General features: G+C 39.7%; 1 protein-coding gene and 1 long non-coding RNA gene across 2 annotated transcripts in view; one reads left to right on the top strand and one right to left on the bottom strand.

The window, feature by feature from the left end:
- Positions 1-26784, bottom strand: part of SHISA7 (shisa family member 7) — a 1851055-nt gene that overhangs the window by 814566 nt on the left and 1009705 nt on the right. The gene's annotated exons all lie outside the window — the stretch shown is intronic.
- LOC122809775 lies at positions 8267-15773 on the top strand. The gene is made up of 4 exons (XR_006365946.1): positions 8267-8580; positions 10801-10960; positions 13181-13339; positions 15557-15773. It is a non-coding gene; the product is annotated as an uncharacterized LOC122809775 (long non-coding RNA).

Below are 26784 nucleotides of genomic sequence, written 5' to 3' on the forward strand. Positions count from 1 at the left end.
TCCGGTCCAGCTGGTGAATCTGGGAATCTTGAGGCAATGTTATAACTGCCTCATGTACACAGACAACCCTCTCCTCCTCCCACATAACACAAATACGCAGAGATGCAGCTATTTAGCCAAACTGGAGGCTGAGCTCTCTCAACTCAGGACTGGCAAGACCAGACAGGAGGAGAAGGCAACTACACACACCACAAAACCAGCCTCACATAATGCTACCACTCCACTGAATCAAACACATAAACACACAAAGACATACTCGAGGCTCTGAGTAAAATTTACCTAAACAGCAGAGGCCTCCAAAGCAGACACCCAAACAACTGCTACCTCAAGACACCCCACAAGCAACACATAAACCACAAAAGCAGTGTGCAAAGCAGTCACAGCCCTTAAGGCCAAATACAACACCAAACATACTTGTCATAGGTGACTCCATAGTCAGACACACTGACGTCCCACTCACCAGGCTGAACAAGGAGAGGGTCACAGTAAGCTGCCTATCGGGCGCTAGAATCCGCCACATAACACAAGCACTCGGGTCACTCCACGGCAAGTACAAATATGACACAGTCATTGTCCATGCTGGTGTGAACGACCTGAGACGTACCTCCCTGGACTACATGAAAAGAGACATAGAGGAGCTCTCTGATTATGTAGCCCAGGCAGGTATGACCCTAACCCTGAGCAGTATCCTTCCTTCACCAAGAATGATGCCACAATATAGAGACAAGATGATCAGCTTTAACAATTGGCTTAATGTCTGGTGTCATTCAAAGGGGATCCAGTGTCTGTCTGCCTGGGATGACATGCTTGACAACCCACGCTGCTTCGCAAGGGACGGCTTGCACCTGTCACCCCTGGGATTCAGGATATTGGCTAAGGCTCTTGCCACCCCCATAGTGCCTTTTTAGGCAAGGCTCAAATTCTAAACCTACCACCCTAGAAAACAAAAATGGGAAGAAACTGAGGGTAATGCTGCTCAATGCCAGAAGTCTAAATCTCAAAATGCACACACTCGAGGCCCTTCTCAATATGGAGAACATCGATGTCTGTGCTGTAACTGAAACCTGGTTCAAGGCTCCTGAGAGCACCCCAGCACTATTAGGTTTTACCTCATATCATGCGTTCCGGCCCCAAAACCCGGACCACACCACAAAAGGAGGGGGTGTATCCATATTCATAAAGGATACCCACACCTCCAGGTTGGTGGCAACGCACAAAGCTTCGGAAACCATCCAGGTTCAACTAACCATAGGCAAAACTGCTCTACAAATTGTAGCATGCTACAGGCCACCCTCTCAAACTCAGGAACCCCACACAGCCTTCCTGAAGACACTAGAGGGTATAAATGTATCTCCAAACACCATCATATTGGGTGACTTCAACTACCCGAATATAGACTGGGAACATTACTCAAGCCCTAACTTTCTAGCCCAACGGTTCCTGGAGTTCATAAATTCAAATGCCATGGAACAGCTAGTCACTGTTCCCATGAGAGGAGAAAATATACTAGATCTCATTGTCACAAACATGGGGACAAAATGCTCCACACCGAAGTATATCCCTCATTGGTGAGATCTGATCATAAACTAATCTCACTGGAAATCCACATCCCGCCCCACCCCAAACAAAAAGACCATAGTGAAGAACTTCTCGAAAGCAAACTTCGCACTCCTCAAGACTGGTATGGTATCCTTCAAGGCCCCTGAGGCATTGGAAACCACAACCCAAGCTGGAAGCCCTTACAAATGCCTTCTATGAACACCTCCAGGACTGCATGGATCAGGCAATCCCAAATAAAACCAAGACTCTTTCCACAAAGGGCAAACGTCCAGTCTGGTGGACCCCAGCCATTAACAAACTTTACAATAAGAGGAGAAAGCTATTACATGATAGAACAAAATCCATAAAAGGGAAGTCACCCTGATCATTATTAGTAAAAAATACGAGCACTCATAAAATCAACTAAGGCCAATTTTGAGAGAAAATTGCCATGGATTCAAAGGACAATCATAAGGCCTTTTTCAGCTATGTTAGGAACCTGGGTGGAAACTCCCAGATATGCTCAGAATTAGTCCAAAATGATACAAAAATCACTGAACCCACAGACATTGCCAACATACTGGCAGACAGTTTCACTGCAAACTTCACCCCTCTCCCCTAAAGGAGAGATAACTATCCCAGCCGAGTGTAGCCTCCCGGACATCTCAAATGCGCAGGTGAAAGCTGCTCTCTCTAAAGCTAAAACACAGCATCAATGGGACCGGATGGTGTCCCCGGCTGTGTGCTACACGAGCTAAATGAGGAATTAAACCTGCACATAAGGCAGCTGTTTAATCTCAGCCTTACCACAGGATACGTGCCCAAGGAGTGGCGTACGGCAACTGTGGTCCCACTCCACAAAGGCGGCGCCTCTACAGACCCTGGTAATTACCGCCCCATAAGCTTAACAAGTCTAGTCTGCAAAGCTATGGAGAGGATCATAATGGAGCTCATAAACAAAGATATAGGGGACTTGCAGACATTGGACCCGACCCAGTTTGGCTTTGTCAAGGGAAGATCATGCCTTTTGAACTTGGTCGACTTCTTGAAACAGTCACCAAGGCCATTGATGAGGAAAGGCAGTCCATACAGCCTACCTTGACCTTGCAAAGGCTTCGACACAATACCCCACTCGGGTATTGTAGAAAAACTTACCAGCTTAAATGTAAACCCATATGTCACAAGATGGGTTGCAAACTGGCTTAAGGACAGAACCCACAGGGTTAGAGTTGCTGGCGCTATGTCAGACTCCAAGCCGGTCACAAGTGGTGTCCCACAGGGCTCGGTCCTTGGCCCCTATTGTTTGGCATCTACTTCTCAGAAGTACAGGCCAACATGGGAGGACTTTGGCTGACAAAGTTTGCAGGCGACTGCAAACTGGGCCATAGTGGAAAGTGCATCGGACACGGATATCCTTCAGAAGGGACTCACGGAAACAGATAGCTGGTGCCAGAGCCATGGCCTGAAGTTAAATGCCAAAAATGTATAGTCATACCCTTCGGGAAAAACAAGGTAACCCCAAGCTACCATATAGGTGGAAATCCACTAAGCACAGAAGAGGTTATCAGGGACCTGGGGACCCAGGTTGACAGTGGCCTTTCTTTTGACACTCACGTTGCTAAAGTGGTTAGAAAGACCTACTACATTGCCCACCTGATCATGAAGGGATTCACATCCAGATCTAGTGAGGTCATTGTTCCCTGTACTCTTCACTTATCAGACCAATGATCGAGTACAATGCCCCATTCGGGATGTATCTCACCCGACATCTGCAGCAATTGGAGAGACCCCAAAAGTTCCTCACCAAAAGGATAAAGGGACTCCAAAATCTGTCATATGCTGCCAGATTGAAGAAACTCCAGCTCTATTCAGTCGCATACCGTCTGCTCAGAGGTGACATGTGCCTGACATACAAGGCCATGTCCAACCCGGAATTAATGGACATGCTCCACCTCAAAAAATCCAAATCCACCAAAACCACTAGAGCAAGCGACTTAAACCTTAGCACGAATATAAATAGGATGTGCTGGGGGGATAGATTTATCACTCTGAGACTCCTATGCTGTGGAATAAAATCCCGGTCCATGTGAGGCAGAGCACCTCGCTGACTCTGTTCAAGAGAAATCTAGACCTGTGGATGGGAGATCGTAGGTTTACCCCGGGAATCATCTCTGTGTCACTGCTGGACAGAGGCACAACAAACTAATGGGCACAGTATTTTTTCATATAAGGGGTGGCGTAAGCCACAAAAATTTGGGCTAGGCTTATAAATGCCTTAGGGCAGATAGCCTAGTATAAACCTATGAACCTATGAACCTATGAACCTATGCTGAAATAGGCTCAATTAGGGACTCAATCCCTGACACTATAGGCCTACCTCGGGAAGGGAAAACATTTTTGTGTATTTTTGGTAGGATGTAAAATAATTGGGATTTCGAGTTATCAATCATTAATTCCTTTAATAAAGTATCATTAATAAAGCCCTTAAATTTATAATCTTTTAGGGTCTTATCAATATTATATTTAAGGTCAACAGGGGGATCTAAAAGCAGTTTTTGATAAAATCTGCTATCTCCCAATTGTTTTTTAACCTCATTAGTATAACCATTAATGTCCCACACTACCAATGCACCACCCTTATCGGCCTTAAGTATAACTAAATCTTTATTTTCCATTAAGCCTTTTAAAGCAGCCCTTTCTTTAACTGTTAAATTGCAATAGTGGTGTCTAAAAATGTTACTCTGATTTTTTATGTAGTTCACGTAGTGCACTTTCCTCAAACATCCTCATCCTTGGGTGATAAGGGGGTACAAAAGTATCTTTTTTAAATCTAAATTCAGAAGTTAGAGAAATCACTCTTAGCATGAAAACAATACTTCAAATTCAGGTTCCTACAAAATCTTTTAACATCCATGCACATATTATGCTGAGACAGAAAAAAAGAAGGTACATAGTTAAATCCTTTATTTAACGCAGCTTTTTCGTCATCATTTAGCTGGTATTCAGTAAGATTTACTATGTCCTTCATCATTTATTTCTCCTTCACCAATCTCGCAAATCTTTCTTCCATCTCTCTCAGATTCTTTCTTTCTATGTTTCTTTCCACCCTTACTAAAGGGCCCCCCTAAATCTAGCCTTTCTGTGTATAGGTGATTGTACATCAGCCAATTCACCTACTTCCAAATCAGTGTCAGTGCTTAGGGCATTTAAGGACATCTCTGATGTACTGGATTCAATATTGTCCATATTGTGAGTGTTTTTTAAAATCAACTTGTTTCTCATATGTTTAATTTGTTTAGGTTTGTTAGTATCAATAAATCTCACCGCTCTTTTATATTGTTTCCAGGTGTAGGTTTTATCACTTTTAGTATCACCCATATCTCTATTAAACTTTTTAAGTTTCTTAGCTTTTACATCATTTTCAAAAACATTCATATCTTCCATATATTTGTTAAACAAACTCTTAAATTCTTCCATTTCATTGTATTTTTGTACCGACTCTAAAGAGTCATCCACTTGCTGTTTGACGTCTGTTAGGTTCTCTTCATAAAATAAAATTAACAATTCAGTGAAAAGCATTGAAACTGTAGTTTGTATTGTGCACCATTTTGCTATGAAACTTTCGTTTTCTTTCCCTATGCCTGGTTCCACATAAACATGCAGACCTCTTGGCACTATACCAGCACCCAAATAAGCCTTTAACAGTTTAATATGCCATATAGTAGAGCGATATTTTTTGGTACCAAAAGACAATTCTTTAAAATCATGTTGCATCTGCGACAGGGTATTAACTTCTGTATTACTCACATTAACAGCATTCCACTGTCTGCCATCAAACCATGTATTATTTTCTTGATCCAAACTCAACGTATCAATATATTTACGTTAATCTCCCCCTTCTGCCATAGTACGAACAAAATCACTGTAAATCCACTCTAATAAGGAAAATAGTGACTCTTGTAGGCACCACGAATAACAGCACCAGGCACTCTACAGTATACAATCTCAAAATACGTTGCCTGTGCATTTATAACATGAAACGCGTGCACGGAAAGTTCAAATTCTGCAACAAAACAACAAAGTAACTCCAGCACAGCACCACAACACCATCAACCATAAATAAACATCAAGATCCTTTAAAAGTAGAGTGGCATTACATATAAGTGACATTAAATGCCAGCGGGTACGAAGTGCCCTATATAAACATAAAATTGATCATGTCACGGCACAATTTATATTTATAGGGATTGATACAATACATAGTATGACTAAGAGGGAGGCCGAAAAACATTTATTATTGGACACAAAAGAGAGAATGTGGATTTTGAATTTGGGGGCCTTGTATAAACCTGGTCTAAATGAGTTTCACTAAAAAGTTAGTTATTGGTTTTTGGGTGAATAAGCTATGAATCTTATAAGACTAATATATATATATATATATATATATATATATATATATATATATATATATATATATATTATATATATATATATATATATATATATATATATATATATATATTTTTTTTTTTTTTGTTAGGTATTTTTGCTACATTACTTTAGATTAAATTAGATAAGAATTGCATTAACGATAGGATTTTTGTATTTTTCTGCATTTTTCTGCATTTTTATATACATTAATGGTGCTTGCACAGAATAATGGAAAATGTCTCTTTAAGGGGAACATATTTAATGTTTTCATGATGAGGCACTAGGTACAATCCACTGATGACACCTAAGAGATGAAACCGGTTTGGAGTTTGTGTTTTTACTGTCTACAAGCTATTAAAGACATTTTGCTCCTCCTGATGCCTATGAAGTTTATTTGCGGTTGATGGTGTTGTGGTGATGTGCTGGATTTACTTTGTTGTTTTGTTGTGGAATTTGAACTTTCCGTGCATGCGTTTCACATTATACGTGCACAGTCAACATATCTGGAGATTTTTATATATATATATATATATATATATATATATATATATATATATATATATATAAATATATATATATATATATTAATTCCTATTACAAGAATGAAAGTTCACAACTTCGAACTTGTAATAGGAAGTCTCACTTACGCGAAAATTCACTTTAATGAAAGTGAACTTCCACGAAAGTGCACTTCACCGTAAGTACCGCAACACAGTGGAGGACATCAAAAAACAAGCTATGTCCTCCACTATGGTGCAATACTCACGGACCTTAGGGTTAGGGCATGGGTTAGGGTAAGGGGATAGTTAGTAAAGCTATCCCCTTACCCTAACCCATGCCCTAACCATAAGGTTCGTGACTATCACACCCTAGTGGAGGACATTGCTATGTCCTTCACTGCGCTGCAGTCATCATGGACCTTAGGGCACGGATCATGGTAAAGGGATAGCCCTATGGGCTATCCCCTTACCATGACGCGTGCCCTAACCCTAAGGTCTGTGAGTACTGCATGGAAGTTCAGTACAACGCCCGTTCGTTGTACTGAACTTCGCATAAGTTCACTTTCGATTAAGTGCACTTTCGCTGCAGTGTGCATTCCATACACTATTTTGAAGTAGTGAACCTCCGATGTAGTGTATGGAATCCATATATATATATATATATATATATATATATATATATATATATATATGGGATCCGTACAAATCCCCGAATGCACTTTCAACTGAAGCAGAAATCACCGAGCATACTTAACCGATAGTTCTGTTCACCAAAGCAGCACTTTCAGATAAGTATGCTCGTTGTGCCGGTCATACTACGGTGCGGATAAAGGAAAATTCTCTTTTCCCCCACTGTAGTGAAACCTCAGAGTGAGAATATTAAAGTAGGGGGTGTGGGGGTGCAGGGGGCTTGCCCCCCTACATAAAAGTAGGTTTCATTTTTTTTTTTACACATACTTTACCGTAAGTGCTTTTTTGGTGAAAGCGCTTTCGGTAAAGTATGTTCAGTAATTATGGATTCGGACTTTTGATCAAAAGTCCTGGATCGATATATATATAGATATATATATATATATATATATATATATATATATATATATATATATATATATATATATTACACACACACACACACACACACACACACACATATGTATGCTATACTGGCAAGAGTTTTGTCATTGTTAGTAGGATTTCTGGATTTCTGAGTTAGAAAAAGTTGGCTGAGTATGAAGACAAGGACATATCTTTTGTGTTTTTCTAGGAAATAGCAACATTGTCAGTTTTTTATTGCCATTGTCTAACTATTATGTTCTAGCCTGGGAGGGCAATTTTTCATTTTTCTTTCCTGGCATTGCCAAGTTTCAGTGGTAACTAAGATGAGTGCACTAGAGAGATTTTATTGTAAAAACTTCATAACTTAGTATAGAATAGATGAAAGCCAGGATAAGACTATGGATGAGGTGGACAATGGATAAAGAAGCTGATGAGGATAAGCCGTCTGGTGCTTGAATATTCTGAGCTGAGCAAGGGTGTGAGTGGATGCTACTGCCAAGTTTTATTGTTATGGAGCTGCAATGGCACAGGTAGAGGCATTCTTGCTTGGTTTATGTTTGATACACAATGTGTGAGTTAATGATTGTTGTTTTGAATAGTTGTACATAAACCATAGGATATATGAGTGCTAATTTAAATAGGGTGTGATTGGTTGATGAGATTCAGTGGTATTTTGCTTGGAGGACATGCCCGTTCCTGGCTGCTGTGCATCCTTGGCTGCGAGAGTGTTCTCACTTTCTTGCCCTGAATCTTCCCCTGTGTTCTTGCCTGGGTGGATAACCGGACCCAACTAAAGCTGTACACCCTTTTGCTAAAGTATTATTTACTCTCCACTGTAACAACTCCCTTCTGTGGAAAAGGGTATTCAGGAATCCTCCAAAAGAACCCAAGGAACTTTCTTGCCCTGAATCTTCCCCTGTGTTCTTGCCTGGGTGGATAACCGGACCCAACTAAAGCTGTACACCCTTTTGCTAAAGTATTATTTACTCTCCACTGTAACAACTCCCTTCTGTGGAAAAGGGTATTCAGGAATCCTCCAAAAGAACCCAAGGAAGTACGTGCATCTCCTGCTAAGTCATATATTACCATACTCTTTTCTCTGCTAACTGTTGTACGATTCTTCCTGTCAGAAATGCCAGCAGCCTAACCCCCTCAACTCTATCCCCCTGCTCTTCATACCCCTTCAGCTCCCCAGTTACTCTTACATCCTTCTCCTCCTAGACTTCTTAGCCCTAGTATTCCCACTAGAGAGCATTCCCCTCTCCTCTAATTTAAACTGTAACTCAAGCTCTCTTCTTCTGTTCCAATAGCACCAACATTTCTGTCCCTCTCTCTTTTCCCCTAATACCTTCAGCCCACTCTTCCTACCATATCTAGGCCCTCTCCTCTTACTCCTCTAGCACTTACCCTTTACAAACGCTGCTCCACTGATAGTTTCTCGCTCCTCTCCTGCCCTCCTGGGCTCTGCTACACTGTTATTACTCCGTGCTCTATTTTCTTTGCCCCCTTCTCTCTCCCTCTTATCCATTACATACACCCACCTAGACTATCTGTGGCCTTGCCATTACATCTACATTATTTGGTTCCCTTTGTGTACCGCTCTCTTCTCTCTCCCTCCCTCCTTCTCTCTCTCTACCTTCCATCTATTCTTTCTCCTGCTCTTTCTCTCCCTGTTTTACTACTCTCTCTCTCTCTCTACCCCCCATTTAATCTGTCTCCTGCCCTCTCTCTCCATGTTTTATTGCTCCTAGCCTCTTTCCATTGATCTCTCCTCACTCCCTGGTCTGTTTCATCCAGTTGAAACCACCTACATTTCGCACCCCCCCCACATCGCATACATACAGTCTTCCTCTCTGTTCCTCCCAGCTTTTTACTCCTGCTCCTCCCCCTTGTCCCATACATCCTCCAGGAATAGATAAAGTCCCTCCCAACCCGTGGGCGCCATCTTTAAACTTGCCCGTTCCTGGCTGCTGTGCATCCTTGGCTGCGAGAGTGTTCTCAGTAAGTAAAGGTTGTTATTACTGAGCTACTGCATATATTGTAAACGCTTGCTACTTAATTATCAGTTAATACTGAGCTACTGCATATATTGTAATCTCTCCTCTGTATATCAGAGGTTAGCTCTTTTTGTTATGTTGTCGCTGTTGTAATAATGTTTGCTGCACATTGAAACGCTAGCCTCTCGCATATCTACCGTGGTAAGCCACCATAGAATAGTGCATTGCTTATTTAACTACGAAGGCTGTGAGGTTTAGCTATTTAAGGGTTTATCCTGTTAGCGACAGCCTTCTCAGGCAAATGCTATCATTAATTACCTTGGTTTTATTCTACTGTGTAACAGCTGATGTTCTAGCTATTAGCGACAGCCTTCTCAGGCAAACGCTATCATTAATTAACTTGGTTTTATTCTACTGTGTAACAGCTGATGTTCTAGCTATTTGTGGCATATGGACACGCTGCTTTTACTGTCTACTGTATAGGAGCATTTCGCTCATGTACTTTATGAAGGTGCGAGGAGTAACAGTTACCTGCTGCTTCCGATAGCGGCAGTATGTTTAAGACTGCGCTATCATTTATTTAAGTATATCGCATCTAGTTAACATCTCTACCTCCTGCCAATGGAGTACATTGCTTAAGCAATTAATATGCTGTAAAGAATAATTTTAATTACCTATTTTGGCAGCAACAACTTATTATCTTTTTAGAGAGTGCTATCCATTAACATTGCTAATGCTTAAAGTTACCATCTACTATATACGAGGTACCACATATGGTATCATATACACTCTGTGGGGTTTAACTCTTACATGCTTTTGAATCTAGCAAATGCATTTATTTTACTTAGTTTTAGAAAGTGCTATCTTCTATTTATTGGCGACAGCTTTTACAAGCAAGCGCCGCCTTCCACGTGCTTCTTTTTGAAACGCAGCTGTGAGGTACTTAGATATTCCGACCTGTCCTGCCTAATTTTCTAAGTTCCAGTTGGACTTCGTGTTATTAGTCTTTGGTACTGTTTGTTTTTATTGTATTTGTCTATACAATAATTGTTTTTGTTATTCTGCGTGATCTGAATGCCTTAACTGTTTAAATGTACTCTGCCTTTATCCATTGCTGACACTGTAAAATTGTTGATTTTTATTTAGTCTCACTAACGTGATACCTGCCTATTTTAAGCATTACTATAGGTTAAAGTGTTTAGTTTTTCTTTTTATTTAGCTACTAATGAACTACTATTTATTTATTTTTTTCTCATTCTTTTTTCCCTGTCCTCCAGCTTTCTTGCCCTGAATCTTCCCCTGTGTTCTTGCCTGGGTGGATAACCGGACCCAACTAAAGCTGTACACCCTTTTGCTAAAGTATTATTTACTCTCCACTGTAACAACTCCCTTCTATGGAAAAGGGTATTCAGGAATCCTCCAAAAGAACCCAAGGAAGTACATGCATCTGCTGCTAAGTCATATATTACCATACTCTTTTCTCTGCTAACTGTTGTATGATTCTTCCTGTCAGAAATGCCAGCAGCCTAACCCCCTCAACTCTATCCCCCTGCTCTTCATACCCCTTCAGCTCCCCAGTTACTCTTACATCCTTCTCCTCCTAGACTGCTTAGCCCTAGTATTCCCACTAGAGAGCATTCCCCTCTCCTCTAATTTAAAATGTAACTCAAGCTCTCTTCTTCTGTTCCAATAGCACCAACATTTCTGTCCCTCTCTCTTTTCCCCTAATACCTTCAGCCCACTCTTCCTACCATATCTAGGCCCTCTCCTCTTACTCCTCTACCACTTACCCTTTACAAACGCTGCTCCACTGATAGTTTCTCGCTCCTCTCCTGCCCTCCTGGGCTCTGCTACACTGTTATTACTCCGTACTCTATTTTCTTTGCCCCCTTCTCTCTCCCTCTTATCCATTACATACACCCACCTAGACTATCTGTGGCCTTGCCATTACATCTACATTATTTGGTTCCCTTTGTGTACCGCTCTCTTCTCTCTCCCTCCCTCCTTCTCTCTCTCTAGCTTCCATCTATTCTTTCTCCTGCTCTTTCTCTCCCTGTTTTACTACTCTCTCTCTCTCTCTACCCCCCATTTAATTTGTCTCCTGCTCTCTCTCTCCCTGTTTTATTGCTCCTAGCCTCTTTCCATTGATCTCTCCTCACTCCCTGGTCTGTTTCATCCAGTTGAAACCACCTACATTTCGCACCCCCCCCCACATCGCATACATACAGTCTTCCTCTCTGTTCCTCCCAGCTTTTTACTCCTGCTCCTCCCCCTTGTCCCATACATCCTCCAGGAATAGATAAAGTCCCTCCCAACCCGTGGGCGCCATCTTTAAACTTGCCCGTTCCTGGCTGCTGTGCATCCTTGGCTGCGAGAGTGTTCTCAGTAAGTAAAGGTTGTTATTACTGAGCTACTGCATATATTGTAAACGCTTGCTACTTAATTATCAGTTAATACTGAGCTACTGCATATATTGTAATCTCTCCTCTGTATATCAGAGGTTAGCTCTTTTTGTTATGTTGTCGCTGTTGTAATAATGTTTGCTGCACATTGAAACGCTAGCCTCTCGCATATCTACCGTGGTAAGCCACCATAGAATAGTGCATTGCTTATTTAACTACGAAGGCTGTGAGGTTTAGCTATTTAAGGGTTTATCCTGTTAGCGACAGCCTTCTCAGGCAAACGCTATCATTAATTACCTTGGTTTTATTCTACTGTGTAACAGCTGATGTTCTAGCTATTAGCGACAGCCTTCTCAGGCAAACGCTATCATTAATTAACTTGGTTTTATTCTACTGTGTAACAGCTGATGTTCTAGCTATTTGTGGCATATGGACACGCTGCTTTTACTGTCTACTGTATAGGAGCATTTCGCTCATGTACTTTATGAAGGTGCGAGGAGTAACAGTTACCTGCAGCTTCCGATAGCGGCAGTATGTTTAAGACTGCGCTATCATTTATTTAAGTATATCGCATCTAGTTAACATCTCTACCTCCTGCCAATGGAGTACATTGCTTAAGCGATTAATATGCTGTAAAGAATAATTTTAATTACCTATTTTGGCAGCAACAACTTATTATCTTTTTAGAGAGTGCTATCCATTAACATTGCTAATGCTTAAAGTTACCATCTACTATATACGAGGTACCACATATGGTATCATATACACTCTGTGGGGTTTAACTCTTACATGCTTTTGAATCTAGCAAATGCATTTATTTTACTTAGTTTTAGAAAGTGCTATCTTCTATTTATTGGCGACAGCTTTTACAAGCAAGCGCCGCCTTCCACGTGCTTCTTTTTGAAACGCAGCTGTGAGGTACTTAGATATTCCGACCTGTCCTGCCTAATTTTCTAAGTTCCAGTTGGACTTCGTGTTATTGGTCTTTGGTACTGTTTGTTTTTATTGTATTTGCCTATACAATAATTGTTTTTGTTATTCTGCGTGATCTGAATGCCTTAACTGTTTAAATGTACTCTGCCTTTATCCATTGCTGACACTGTAAAATTGTTGATTTTTATTTAGTCTCACTAACGTGATACCTGCCTATTTTAAGCATTACTATAGGTTAAAGTGTTTAGTTTTTCTTTTTATTTAGCTACTAATGAACTACTATTTATTTATTTTTTTCTCATTCTTTTTCCCTGTCCTCCAGCTTTCTTGCCCTGAATCTTCCCCTGTGTTCTTGCCTGGGTGGATAACCGGACCCAACTAAAGCTGTACACCCTTTGCTAAAGTATTATTTACTCTCCACTGTAACAACTCCCTTCTGTGGAAAAGGGTATTCAGGAATCCTCCAAAAGAACCCAAGGAAGTACGTGCATCTGCTGCTAAGTCATATATTACCATACTCTTTTCTCTGCTAACTGTTGTACGATTCTTCCTGTCAGAAATGCCAGCAGCCTAACCCCCTCAACTCTATCCCCCTGCTCTTCATACCCCTTCAGCTCCCCAGTTACTCTTACATCCTTCTCCTCCTAGACTTCTTAGCCCTAGTATTCCCACTAGAGAGCATTCCCCTCTCCTCTAATTTAAACTGTAACTCAAGCTCTCTTCTTCTGTTCCAATAGCACCAACATTTCTGTCCCTCTCTCTTTTCCCCTAATACCTTCAGCCCACTCTTCCTACCATATCTAGGCCCTCTCCTCTTACTCCTCTACCACTTACCCTTTACAAACGCTGCTCCACTGATAGTTTCTCGCTCCTCTCCTGCCCTCCTGGGCTCTGCTACACTGTTATTACTCCGTACTCTATTTTCTTTGCCCCATTCTCTCTCCCTCTTATCCATTACATACACCCACCTAGACTATCTGTGGCCTTGCCATTACATCTACATTATTTGGTTCCCTTTGTGTACCGCTCTCTTCTCTCTCCCTCCCTCCTTCTCTCTCTCTACCTTCCATCTATTCTTTCTCCTGCTCTTTCTCTCCCTGTTTTACTACTCTCTCTCTCTCTCTACCCCCCATTTAATTTGTCTCCTGCTCTCTCTCTCTCCCTGTTTTATTGCTCCTAGCCTCTTTCCATTGATCTCTCCTCACTCCCTGGTCTGTTTCATCCAGTTGAAACCACCTACATTTCGCACCCCCCCCCACATCGCATACATACAGTCTTCCTCTCTGTTCCTCCCAGCTTTTACTCCTGCTCCTCCCCCTTGTCCCATACATCCTCCAGGAATAGATAAAGTCCCTCCCAACCCGTGGGCGCCATCTTTAAACTTGCCCGTTCCTGGCTGCTGTGCATCCTTGGCTGCGAGAGTGTTCTCAGTAAGTAAAGGTTGTTATTACTGAGCTACTGCATATATTGTAAACGCTTGCTACTTAATTATCAGTTAATACTGAGCTACTGCATATATTGTAATCTCTCCTCTGTATATCAGAGGTTAGCTCTTTTTGTTATGTTGTCGCTGTTGTAATAATGTTTGCTGCACATTGAAACGCTAGCCTCTCGCATATCTACCGTGGTAAGCCACCATAGAATAGTGCATTGCTTATTTAACTACGAAGGCTGTGAGGTTTAGCTATTTAAGGGTTTATCCTGTTAGCGACAGCCTTCTCAGGCAAACGCTATCATTAATTACCTTGGTTTTATTCTACTGTGTAACAGCTGATGTTCTAGCTATTAGCGACAGCCTTCTCAGGCAAACGCTATCATTAATTAACTTGGTTTTATTCTACTGTGTAACAGCTGATGTTCTAGCTATTTGTGGCATATGGACACGCTGCTTTTACTGTCTACTGTATAGGAGCATTTCGCTCATGTACTTTATGAAGGTGCGAGGAGTAACAGTTACCTGCTGCTTCCGATAGCGGCAGTATATTTAAGACTGTGCTATCATTTATTTAAGTATATCGCATCTAGTTAACATCTCTACCTCCTGCTAATGGAGTACATTGCTTGCGATTAATATGCTGTAAAGAATAATTTTAATTACCTATTTTGGCAGCAACAACTTATTATCTTTTAGAGAGTGCTATCCATTAACATTGCTAATGCTTAAAGTTACCATCTACTATACGAGGTACCACATATGGTATCATATACACTCTGTGGGGTTTAACTCTTACATGCTTTTGAATCTAGCAAATGCATTTATTTTACTTAGTTTTAGAAAGTGCTATCTTCTATTTATTGGCGACAGCTTTTACAAGCAAGCGCCGCCTTCCACGTGCTTCTTTTTGAAACGCAGCTGTGAGGTACTTAGATATTCCGACCTGTCCTGCCTAATTTTCTAAGTTCCAGTTGGACTTCGTGTTATTAGTCTTTGGTACTGTTTGTTTTTATTGTATTTGCCTATACAATAATTGTTTTTGTTATTCTGCGTGATCTGAATGCCTTAACTGTTTAAATGTACTCTGCCTTTATCCATTGCTGACACTGTAAAATTGTTGATTTTTATTTAGTCTCACTAACGTGATACCTGCCTATTTTAAGCATTACTATAGGTTAAAGTGTTTAGTTTTTCTTTTTATTTAGCTACTAATGAACTACTATTTATTTATTTTTTTCTCATTCTTTTTTCCCTGTCCTCCAGCTTTCTTGCCCTGAATCTTCCCCTGTGTTCTTGCCTGGGTGGATAACCGGACCCAACTAAAGCTGTACACCCTTTTGCTAAAGTATTATTTACTCTCCACTGTAACAACTCCCTTCTGTGGAAAAGGGTATTCAGGAATCCTCCAAAAGAACCCAAGGAAGTACGTGCATCTGCTGCTAAGTCATATATTACCATACTCTTTTCTCTGCTAACTGTTGTACGATTCTTCCTGTCAGAAATGCCAGCAGCCTAACCCCCTCAACTCTATCCCCCTGCTCTTCATACCCCTTCAGCTCCCCAGTTACTCTTACATCCTTCTCCTCCTAGACTTCTTAGCCCTAGTATTCCCACTAGAGAGCATTCCCCTCTCCTCTAATTTAAACTGTAACTCAAGCTCTCTTCTTCTGTTCCAATAGCACCAACATTTCTGTCCCTCTCTCTTTTCCCCTAATACCTTCAGCCCACTCTTCCTACCATATCTAGGCCCTCTCCTCTTACTCCTCTACCACTTACCCTTTACAAACGCTGCTCCACTGATAGTTTCTCGCTCCTCTCCTGCCCTCCTGGGCTCTACCCGCTCCGTTCGCCCTACGGGCTCACTCCGCTCCCCTACCCTGCCCCCAATTCCCACCCGCCCCCAGCACACCTACCTTTATCCTTCCTCTAACCACACCCACTACCATTCTACTCTAATCAGCATCTCACTTTTTGTACACACCCTCTTTTCTTTCCCACCAAAACCGACCTCCACCCAACTCCACATCAACATCCTACCTAACCAACTCTATTCCATTTCCACTCCCAAACCACACCTCCTCCACATCTAATACAACTCTCCACAGTCTTAATACTACATAGTAGTAACTACCAGTTCCTCTTACATAATTTATCTCCTTTATACCATATACCCTACTATATTTTCACCTCCTAGTAACTCTTCACAACATGCTCTCTAAACAATCCTTCATCTCCCTTTTACTACTACTCCTCCTCATCTTATCCTATCTGCACTATCTCTCCCAGCCCACTATTTCCTTCCATTCTCAATCCTTCCATGTAACCAATCATCAGAACTCACCTCTCCCACACTCATTATCTCCTATCTCCCCCTATTTATACCCCACAGATAATCTCTTTCTTTTCCGATACAAACTTATCACTTCCCAAACAATCTCCATTCCCATAACCAGTAACAAATTTCTCCAACTTACAATAAAACCTGATCTTATAACCTTACTGTCTTCTCATCTAAACAACTTCTTCCTTCATCCAATTATCGCTCTCATATCTGGTGATATACATCCTAACCCAGGCCCTTCCACTATAGCCACCACAAATAAATCCTTGTTACTTACTTCTTTAAACTCCCAAAGCATAGTAAACAAAGTCCCAAACCTTCATGCTTGGCTCATACACAATAAACCTGACATCCTATCTATTTCTGAAACCTGGTTGAAACCACGTATAAAGGACTCTGAAATAATTCCTCCAAACTACTCCATCATAAGAAAAGACAGGCCTCACAAAAAAGGTGGAGGAGTAGCTCTCCTCTACTCATCATCCCTAATAGTTACTCCCTACAATAAACCTATACCACACTTTAACAATGCCGAACTTCTTCTTACTCTACTACAAATCAATAATCACCAACACATATGTCTTGCTTCCCTCTATATCCCCCCAGGGGATAATATTCCCACACTTGAGCTCATCCTTTCGTGGCTTTCTAGTAACATTAGTAACGAAACCATAATCCTAGGAGACGTGAACATTAACTGGGCCTGCATTCAGTCTCCAACAAACTCCATTAACATCAACCTCTACAATTTCTCACAGCTAATCAGTTCCATAACTCGCCCTGCTAAAAATCTCTCCAGTGGAAGTATCCTGGATTGGATCCTTGTTTCCCTTCCCCACTATTTCTCCAAAAGTGGCACTCTTCCCGATCCCCTTAGTGACCACATACCCATCTTTACCCACCGACTTCCCTCTATCTTACATCGAACCCATAACTATATTACTATTCGTGACCAAAAATAATTCAACCCAACAACCTTCTCGAACGCCTTACAAGCAATTAATTGGAACTGTCTAAAAACACTACCACTGGACAGTGCAGTTTCCCACTTTAACTCGACATTCCTAAAAATATTAGACTCCCAGGCCCCCTTAAGGACAAAGAGAATAAAAACAAAATCAGCCCCTGGCTTTCCAAAAATACTCTTGCTACCATGAGACATAGAGATAAAGTCTGGGCACGCTACCAGAAAAATATGACACCACTGCTCCACAATGAATATAAAATGCTTCGAAATAAAGTAAAAAAACTCATCACTTCTGATCGACAAAACTACTTCTCTACTCTCCAAAACCATAATAAACACAACCCTCAGAAATTCTGGAAAGGCATCTCTAGTCTCCTTCACCCTAGTAAACCAGATTCTCCCACCCCAGACTCAAATGCTCCAGAATTAGTCTTGGCTACACAATTTAACTCCTTTTTATTGACTCTATTTCCAAATTGACCTCTTCATTCTCCAACACCACTACACTCCACAATACTCCCTCACCCACCCCTACTACTCCCCATTCCCCATCTACCAAATCCTCTACCTCCTCTTCTACACAAACTTCTCCCTCATCTCAATCACCCCTAATTCCCCTCTCCTGACTCTCCCTTATTCTCATTAAAACCCATACCTACATCTACTATAAAAAAACTCCTTCTGAAATTGTAGCCATGTACCAATGCTCCTGATAATATCCCTTCTTACTTTCTTAGTATAGCTGCAGAAACACTTGCCTACCCCATTAGCATCTTAATAAACCGTTCCATTCAAGAATCTACAGTACCTCAAATCTGGAAACAGGCCTTTATCTTACCTCTACACAAAGGTGGTAACAATAACAATGTAACAAATTTCCGCCCTATAGCTATCCTGTCCCCTATCTCTAAAATCCTAGATAAATGTGTCCAACTTCAACTCCTTCCATATCTCCTAGATAATCACCTCATAACTCCCACACAACACGGATTCAGACCAAATCATAGCACCATGACAGCCCTCCTCTCCTTCCTTGAACTTGTAAATAAAGCTCGTGATTCTGGCCAATTTGTCTCTACCCTGCTACTTGACCTCTCCAAAGCCTTTGATACTATATCACACAGCCTGCTTTTAGCTAAACTCTCTGAACTTAATCTATCTCCCTCCTCCTTGAGTTGGTTCTCTAGCTACTTAACCAACAGAAATCAAGCAGTAAAATGGAAGAAAGCCACCTCCCCATTCCTTAGTACCCCTACAGGAGTTCCTCAAGGCTCCATACTGGGTCCCCTTCTATTTAATATATTTATAAACAATTTCCACAAATCTATCCCATTCTCAAACATCATCCAATATGCAGATGATTCAACTATCATCTGTTCTGCCACTTCTATCGCTATACTTCAAAAAACTAACTCAAGATGCCTTCTCTACCACAGAGCAATGGATGTTAAGTAACCATCTAGCTCTTAATGCTTCCAAGACCAAACTAATGATATTTACTCCTTCTAAACTTACTCCTTTTGATATGAACACATTCTCAATCACTACTCAAAATAGCTCACCTCTAGAAATAGTGTCAGAGACTAAGTTACTTGGGGTCCAAATTGATAACCAACTTAAATTTAACTCTCACCTACAACTAAATATCAAAAAAACCCATCAGAAACTAGGCATGCTTTACAGACAGAATCCCTACCTCACACCTGCCACTAAAATTACTCTCTCCACTTGCTTCCTTATCCCCTCCCTTCTCTATGGTGCCCCACTCCTAACAAATCTTCAGTCCTCTTTAAAAAAACAGCTCTCCTGTTGCTACAACAAAATCGCAAAATTTGCCACCAGCCATAGGTCCTCCACCCATCATTGTTCCTCCTCCAGAAACTACAATGGCTAGAACTTCCCAATCAACTAACTTACATTCAACTAACTCTAGCCCATAAGCTTATTCTCAACCCCTCCGTCTGTCCATCCCTTTCATCTGCCTTTAAAATGCACCTACCCAACAGAGTATTAAGGTCAAACAATCAAAACCTACTAGAAGTGCATAAACCTACTCACCCCCCAGGCAGAAACCTTCTATCCTTCAGCCTAGCTCGCCATTGGAACTCCCTACCACCTTCCATCCGCACCACCTCCAACCACTCTACTTTCAAAAAATCTCTTCATTCACATCTAGCATCACAGTGGGAATGCTCTTGCTCCCACCCTACATAACTAACTCTGTCCTCTTACCTCCCCTTCTCCTTCCTGCTAACTTCCCTACTATACCTTTCCTCTCTCCTCCCCTTCTCCTTCCTGCTAACTTCACTACTATACCTTAGAATTTCATAAAATCTACTAGACAGGCCCTTAAGTCTACTTCCCCCACTATGCAATGTCCTTTAGCATCACATTGTACAATTCCTTAGTTAGTATGATTCCTCTCAAAGCTGTATTCATTGCTATATCTGTTGTACTATTGTTGTATATTCTTCTCAATCTGTATTAATTGTTATTTTTTGCGCATAATTTGTTTAAAAAAAAAAAAAAAATTTTTTTGCTTCCTTATTTTGTATAACTTTCATTACTACCTGCTGTACCTATATTGTTCTGTTACATGTATCTTTTTGCTTTTTGGAGCTTTTCTCCCCAGGACTCCATTGAAAACGGGTTCTTTATGGCCCAATGGACTATCCTGGTAAACCAATTGCAATAAATAAAATAAATAAATAAATAAGCTTGTTGTTGGAATTGTGAGCAGAGCTGCAGTTGGATCATCTAGTACCTGCTGCCTGTTCCCAGTGTAGCACCCTGACCCCTCAGCTTTTTAAGTGAAGAGCAAGAATAAACAAACGAGTAACAGACTTTGTCTTATACTGTACATCAATTGGTTTACCACTAAACAATAAGAAAGTAAGTGTATTTCTGCACTTCTCAATTCTGTCCCTAAGATTGTGCACCCAGGGCTACTGCCCTCTTTATCCCAACCTTGCTACACTACTGATTTTGAGGGTAATGGATGTTGGTAGGATGTTAAGTCTGCAAGCAGGAGAAAAGTCACTAGAATGAGAAATTGTAGGTAGACATGTCTCTGAAATGTAAGGCACAAAAGGGTGTGTAGAACAAAGGATGAGAATGTAGTGTAGTTAAGGTAGGAAGTAGAGTTGGCTTATTTGTGCAAAGTAGAAAGATGAAATTTAGAATAATAGATGAAAGTTGGGAATATGTGAATAGAAAGAGGAGTCATTATATGATAGTAGTAATGTTGGTTGTGGAGGTATAGGGATTGGGTGACACAGGTGATGGATATGCATGGGTAATAAAATGCTAAAGTAAGGTGGGGAGTGTGGGAATTAGGGGTAGGCTGGGTGAGTGAAGGAAAGCAAGGCATAATGTGGCTGAGCATAACTGGGCTTTTCAACCTTAAACATTATTTCTTGATAAAAAGCATTTGCAAATGTTAAAATACTCCAAATCTATTACAACTCTAACCATAAGTTCTTTATCTTTAAATTGTTTAAAAGAATGTTACTTTACATTTATTTTGCATTTTCATGTAGACTTTCCTCTCCTTCCATAGTTTTAGGCATCATATGTATCATGAAGTAAAAGTTTTTAAACTAGATCTAGCAGCCGTTTCTGTGTCTTCCTCTACGTATTGTTCATTGGATTTTGTACTTCAGACACACTGTGTGAGCCAGTTCTTTGTGGCAGTGCGTTTATTAGTTTTTCATCATATGTATAATATTTTTTCTGTAAACTTGGCAAAAGAATAAAGCCAAAAAAGTTCATTGATTTCCCTTTTTTCTCTCTTCTGCTCAGATATTGCTCAACTCTCTTTTTTGTTCTTGCTTTATTAAAGCCACTTAAAGACCATGCCATCTGTTATACACAGTTTCAATGTTAGTTACATATAATTTTAATGGAGCTCTAATTTTATACTTTTTCATGTTGCTGCACTCTCACTTATCTATTTTAGTTCCAGCTTTCCTCTTTTCTGTATTGTTTACAGATATTCAAAGATACGGTTAAGCATATTTTATCTGTTCTACCTTTTCTTCGCCCGTTCGATTCTCGGCTGGAGTGCGGGGAGTGCCTTCTGTGTGGAGTCTGCATGTCCTCCCCACTGTTGACTGGCATTCCGAAAGACATGCGTGAATGGGCGTGCCTTCGTTGAAGGTTGGGCTTCAAGCTGGCAACTCGGCACCGTAAAAATCTACTGCCAATCATTAGCGGACCGGAGATCCGCTGTGGCGACTCCTAACCGGGAAAAGCCAAAACACAAACAACAAGAACAACAACATCTGTTCTGCCTTTGCACCTCAGAAATATAATGTAATACCTAACAATATATTGTATCATGGGATGTGCCATATGTATATTTACCTTTTGCTATAATTCGTAAAAAAATCTAGCTTTACTCAGTTCAGTCTATTTATCCGAATTTTTTTTTTTTTATAACATACGGAACTGTGGAATAACAAACATATATCTTACATTTCCATTCAAACCGAACAACATACCCTCCATCAGGAAAAGTGTTTCCCATAAAGGCTTTATATACATAGGCTATACCTGTATTACGCCCTAGCTCTCCTGAGTACTTTTCAGTTGAACTGTATATTTCTTCTTCCACAAAATGATTACCCCATGTTAGTGTTTTTCACCACACTGGAAATGCCATGTAAGATATTACATTGTCCTCACTCTTTGGTTAAAAATTTAAATGCATTGTTTATTGTCCATGAGTGTTTATTCAGCATAGACATATCCATACCTCTCAACCTGTTAGCACAGGAAATCTGGACAAAGACTAAAATAATGGGGGGGGGGGGCTCAGAGACCACAAAATAGGGACAGATGTTAAATATTGCTCTTATAAACTTGGAAAGTTGCTAGAATAACAGGATTTGTGCTAGTATGCATTTTCTGAAAGATATAAACTGAAATGTGTGTCATTTAATGAATGCAATCCACAATGATTTGCTAGAAAACTACAAATTGTATGAGGAACAGACCAAAAATATGAGGCAAAGATATGGACATTTTACTGATATCTGGACAATAATCACACGTAAAAATAGATTTATTTTTTTATTTTCATCCTTTACCTGCCATTTCATCTATCTGCATATTTCAAAATAAAATTAGATTGAGATACAAAGAAAATAATTCCAGTTGCAAAGCAAGAGTTTACATGAATGTTCGTAATTATATCCCCTTATCTTAATCCTTCATGAAGCATATATTTTAATTCCGTTTTACTACATATTAGTTGAACGAAACCTACACATTTTCAGTCATTCAGTAAGTCTGTCAGTGTGTTATGAGTCACCATGTCAATGTATTTATGAATGTGTAAAGCTGCCATATATCACTTTCCTTTAATTTAATTATTAGGTTGAACAATCAGCAGATATAAGTGGCACCTAATATTTCTCAGTTGAATTCCATTGTCAGATGTCCCTTTTACTGCATTGTCTATAGTATTCTGCATAGACCAGTCTTTATTATGTTAGTCATGATTTTATATCTGTATTAAGACTGCTGCTGTCCAGCTTTCAAGTATCTAATATAGCCACCCTATTATATTTTGTAAAACACTACATAAAATCATTTGCACTTCTCTGCATATTTAATCCAGTACCTTTTTTAATCTTCATCACAGTCCAAGATTTAGTTAACAGATTTTTTCCCTGATATTGTCTCACATTACATACATCTTCAGAATGTTTAATTATCTTGCTCTAGCTAAACTTTGTATTGTATACTCATCGTAAAAAAAAAATGTCCACTACCAGATCCATTCCACTCTTCTCACCATGTTCTTTTCCCCTTCATAATCCATCTTTCCAAAATATGCCCTTGTTCCTCTTCTGTCTGCCATAAATAAAAATACATAGATCTGTAATATTTTCTACCTTACATTTTTGTTTTTCCATCACATCCCCTGGCTTTCTAACATTATATAATGTGAAACGTCAGTGTTAACAGAAATCCAGAATTTTTTTTCATGGGAAGTTGATTCAAGAGATGCTGACATCATCTTCAAACTGAATAGGTTACTGGTAGCACCACATCTAGGTAATATGTACAGTTTTGGAAGATCCCAGAAGAAAAAAGGTAACAGTTATGAGTTCTGCAATATTTATCAACATGCACTGAGATTACTCAGTAATGGCAAAGCCAGAGTGCTCTAACTGAGACCTAAGTGGATAAACATGAAAAAAATATATTCCCAGCATTAAGTATTACTGTTATAACATGGCCACACATTTATTTTCCTGTGTCTTGTATTTTTCTTCTTCACTTTTTACCTTTTTATGGATGAATGCAGTTTTAAAAATATACCCTTTAACTTATTTTACTCTTGCTAACAAATGTAAGTTTAAATATTTTTTGTTTAAATTAAAAATTAAAGTAAATTAAATGTTTGAATGCTGATGCTTTCATAACTACCAAGTAGTTTGGTTTTTGTAACTGGAACTAAAAGTACAACGTGAGACTTATTTGCTCAAATAATTTTTATTACATTCAATTTTGGTAGTTTGATTAACAAAAATAAATATAGGACAGCAACTTTCAGCTATCTTGCACTACTAGTCTTTGCAATAGTAAGAAACATTGTTTAAATACTTTTTAAATTAAATTCCATCTTGACAAGTTTATTAAAAAAATAGTTCACTGCTAAGTATTTGCCATCATGTTTAATATCCATTCTAGCTGAACAGAATAAAACAAGGTATCTAAAGTACTCCACAGACAGAATTGTAAATATACAAGAGAGTAAGCAGTGTTTGATACACTCGCAGATATGACTGTGAAAATGCAGGTCATGTTTATACAAAATGGACTACTAATTTTTGATAGACTATACTACTGAATCGGGAAAGTATTTCACCATACAGGGAATTAAATAAACTGGGAGACTTGTCTGATAAAATCAAGGAAAGAACCACCTAATACAAATAACACTTCATTAATGTAAGAAATGAATTTATGCTCTGATTTAGCAATAATCTTTGACTGTGGGTGGATATATCAGGATGCTGCCTCAGTTGGTGAGATTTGCTCACAAAGAAAACTGTGTATAAATCCTTATATACACACACACACCCAGGACTGGATTATTGCTGTTATACAATGACATTATTTACGGAAGAAGTTGCTTACCTTTCTTAAATATTACTGCTGTATAACAACACTTTGGTTGTTCATCCAGTTCCTGAACTGGACACTGATGTACAGTGCCTGTGTATCTCTGTCTGCACAGTAAATCAGAGCAGTGCAAGAGAAGGGAATGTATTCTCTCGCTCTCATTCTCTGTGTCATCAGTATTCATATAAAATTTAATAGAAAAATAGGCTTTGGCATCATGCGGTTTCACAGTAAGTATGAAGCTGCAATGTCTTGCATTACTGACTGCTAACAATCCTTAGTGATTTGACAGAAAATAAAAAAATTTACATGGTACAGGACAAAATAAATAGGAAAATATAGGACATTCTGTGAAAAGACTGGGCAGTTGAGTGGTATTGTTATGGGTAGTATGATTGAATATACTATTGGTAATTATAAGTCTCAACTGTCCAGAATTTTACAAAATTTCCCTTATATCCCTCATATTTCTGTCTTCTCTGACATAAAATGTTTCATTATTCAACTAAAACAGCATATCCAAATAGAAAGCCAGATGCTGATCAAAACATCAACAGCCAGACTTTCTTCCATTAGGATATGCTCGGTATACAATGGGCATGCTGATTAGGTGTCCAGTCAGTGTGTACACTTTTCAGTACTAATGCCCATTTATGGTATAATTAGTATTCACTGGAAGCCACTGGGGCACATGGTTAATATCACATGGTTGACTCTCATTTTAATTATATTTCAAATACTGCAAGACAGCTAACTGCTCACTTTGCAAGACCCATGGAAGAGCCCATTTCAGAGTTTGAGTGATGCAATTTTCAAATGGATGGGCTCGATATAGAGCATGTGGATTATCAGTATTTGTGAAAATACTCTATAGCGGTTTTGGTTGAAGATGTCAAACATTCTTTTGGTCATCACAAGAGTGAATGACACCATTTGGACAACTTTTGTTTTGTTGAACATTTGAAAGTTTCAAGATGGCTAATTGTTCCCCTGCAAGGCCCACAGTAGAGTTTGTTACATATCTCGTGTATTGAAATGAGACAGTGAGGCACAGAATGCATTCAAGTTGTTTATTATACAAACACTGGTACATATACTTTGAACTTCACATCCTTACTGACTCACTCATTATTTCGAACACACTCACATGTGCATCTCCATTCAAGCTTACATTCACACTGGCTAACTACACAAAATGGCACAGATCTCACACGTGCTTAAAAATGGCACAGATCTCACACGTGCTTAGTAACTTATATGTACATGCTGTTGAAATACAGTGACTGACTAGGTTCAATATACCCACTGATCTACAGAGTTCATCCTGGAGTTTTGGTGATCTGAGTTTGGCACCAGTTTGACATATGCATGTGGACAATAATGATTGTCACCATTTGTGAATGGGCATGTTATGGGGCATAGTCTTGTAAAAGGGTGGATTAAGGTAAACAGAGCTTATGTGGGTTACCTTGCTATGAGAAAGATATTGAGATGCATGGAGTTTTGGCACTAATGGTCATTCCAGTTATTGACTCAAAAATGGCAGTATTTATTGACTGTTGGCAGGTATTTCCTAGTAGATGCTAAGGGTAACAACAGAAGGAGCTAGAAGAAGCTAAAGTTAAATCATTAATATTCTGTCTCATGTTAAATTTTCTCTAGAGGTACTTCAGCTGAATCTTTGTCTTTGGTAGGTTAAACATGTTATCAGAGGATGACAGTGTTTCATTTGGCTGAAAAAATAATAAAAAGTTGTTTCCTATAGCTATCTTATATCCAGAAGTACAGTATTACAGTTTTTCCTTCTCTTTCTACTTTCTGGTTAAAAGCCCATTTTGCATTTGGTCCCTGCCTTTCCTATAACTAGTGTAGTCCAGGTACAGATTTGCTGTATCCAGGACTGTTGGTAAGCTTCTGAGCCCCCCCAAGCCCTTCTGTGTTGGAGAGAAGCCTTCTAGCACTAGGTAACCTATCTACCACAGGAGGAGGGGTTTCTGGCCCAGAAATTATAATTTATTGGCCGTTTGGGAAGCTTTTCCATCTCTT

This window comes from Protopterus annectens, chromosome 1.part1 (genome assembly GCF_019279795.1).
Source record: "Protopterus annectens isolate FY-2018-M chromosome 1.part1, PAN1.0, whole genome shotgun sequence".
Classification (NCBI taxonomy): Eukaryota; Metazoa; Chordata; order Ceratodontiformes; family Protopteridae; genus Protopterus; species Protopterus annectens.